Source organism: Trachymyrmex cornetzi, unplaced genomic scaffold (genome assembly GCF_001594075.2).
Source record: "Trachymyrmex cornetzi isolate Tcor2-1 unplaced genomic scaffold, Tcor1.1 scaffold182, whole genome shotgun sequence".
NCBI lineage: Eukaryota > Metazoa > Arthropoda > Insecta > Hymenoptera > Formicidae > Trachymyrmex > Trachymyrmex cornetzi.
In genome coordinates, this window is record NW_017296441.1 from 117,150 (window position 1) to 119,615 (window position 2,466).

General features: G+C 29.6%; 1 protein-coding gene across 24 annotated transcripts in view; it reads right to left on the reverse strand.

The window, feature by feature from the left end:
• Positions 1 to 2,466, reverse strand: part of sls (sallimus) — a 94,513-nt gene that overhangs the window by 17,591 nt on the left and 74,456 nt on the right. The window lies entirely within an intron of this gene.

Sequence of the window (2,466 nt, forward strand, 5' to 3'; positions counted from 1 at the left end):
TACACGGAGAGAATTTTTCGTTATTTTTTACCGCAAAATTCATTACAAATTTCATCATGTTTGGTAATAAGCTTGGGACAACTTGACAGTAATGAAATATTATCCGTAACGATAGATTTTTTGAAATATACAAGAGACTTTTTATAAATGATGTAGTAAAAATTATAATGCAAATTGTAAAATGTTTTGAAGTGAGTAAGTTCTAGCGTAGCTAGACACTTGACAACGAAAATAACCGATAAATATCGATTACAGTCGATCAATTACTATGTTACATGGTAAAATTATTAGCGACTAAATCAGATTAAAAATATCATGCTGTATGGTAAAAATTGTATAAGCTATTTTATATATTCATGACTACTTAGCATCTATTCTTTTAAAATAATAAATAATCATAAACTGCGTAACATATTTTAAAATGTTTAAATTTTACTATACCCTTTAGTAAAATTAATAAAATATATTACATATCTTATTATGACACATATTAGTAAATTAAAGAAATTCATATACAATTCTTTGAAATACTATGTTGTCCCACTATTATCATGATTTTCAGGCTAAATTCTAAGAGAAAATTCTCTCCGTGTAGTATATGTTAGTACGGGGTGTTTCATTTTAATTGATACACTAATATATCTCGAGAATGTGACATGAGATTGAGAAAAGTTACAGACAAAAGTTACATGACATCGAGAGGGACATGAGATGATACCATTGGTTTGACCTTGAGTGGCGTTGCCAAGGTCAAGGCAAGATTTTGAATTTTTTAAGTGGAACTTCCCATTTTTTATTACATATTCTTGGTTTACCTCGAGAGCTTTTCAAAAAGTTATAATAAAATATTTTTTGTAAAACACTTTTCGAGTTATAAAGCTTGAAATTATAATATTGTCGACATTAGCATTACTCAAGATGTTTAACCAACTAAAATCTTTCAAACGGACACCTTGAATAATGGTAATGCCGGCGATATTGTAATTTTCTTTAATCTTATAACTCACAAAGTACTTTACGAGAAAATATTTTATTAGAATGTTTTGAAAAGCTCTCGAGATAAGACACAAAAATATGTAATGAAAAATGGGGGTTCTATTTAAAAAATTTAAAGTGACAGTAACGGTAATATACAAGTTTAAAAAGGTGAAAATTTTATTAATATAAGTTGTTTCATATACTATTCGAAACGTTTCGACTCATACAGTAGTCCTCCTCAGTCATTGCAGACATTAAATCATAGAAACAAATTAAATTAAAAATAAAACTAAAGAGTATCGCTGTCAGTTAAAAAAGTACCGCATGGTGTATAACACATAGTGCAATGTAGTCAAAAGGAGTCATGATTTAATCCAATACTGTTGCAATTGTATCATGACTCCTTGCGACAGTATTGGATTAAATCATGACTCCTTTTGACTACATTGCACTATGTGTTATACACCATGCGGTACTTTTTTAACTGACAGCGATACTCTTTAGTTTTATTTTTAATTTAATTTGTTTCTATGATTTAATGTCTGTAACAACTGAGGAGGACTACTGTATGAGTCGAAACGTTTCGAATAGTATATGAAATAACTTTATATTAATAAAATTGTCACCTTTAAACTGTATATTACCGTTACTGTCATTATTTAAAACATAACAAGCGTTTAAATTTTAATTTATAATTTAAAGTGAGACCTTGCCCTGTTGCAGAATTCTCTAAACGTTTTATCGACAATTGTCGCTATCGTTAATTAACGATAGCCAATAAGAGCCGCGCTTTCTTCCAGGATTGTCTTGCCATTGGCTATCGCTAGTTAACGATAGCAACAATTGTCGATAAGACGTTTAGACGTTTAGACCAATGTAGATTAACTTTAATCTCGGTTCAACTTACTTTTCGTCTTTTTCTAGTTCTAAAGATTAGAAAAAGACGAAGAGTAAGTTGAATCGAGATTAAAGTTACTCTACGTTGGTGGAAATGAGCATTAGAAAATCCCGCTACTGATCTTGACAACGCCACCCATGGTCAAACCAATGATACCATCTTATGTTCCCCTCGATATCTCTGGTGAAAAAAATTTCGCTAAAATTATTCCACGTTTTGAAACATTTCAGCGAAATTGCCGAAATTTTACTAAAATTTCACTGAAAATGAATTTTTCAGCTAACATACTGAAAATCGCTGAAATTAAACTGAAATTTCTCTGAAATTTCACTGAAATTTTTCTGAAATTTTACTAAAATTTAGCTGAAAATGGATTTTCCAGCTAAAAATCGTTGAAATTAAACTGAAAATTTTCTGAAATGCTGAAATTTTGCTGAAAAGTGCTCCAAAATGTGAAATAATTTCAGGGAAATTTTTCCACCAGGGGTCACATAACTTTAGTCTGAAATTCTTTTCTATCCCACGTCTCATTCTCGATATATTAATGTTTAAATTAAAATGAACACCTCATATATATATATATATATATA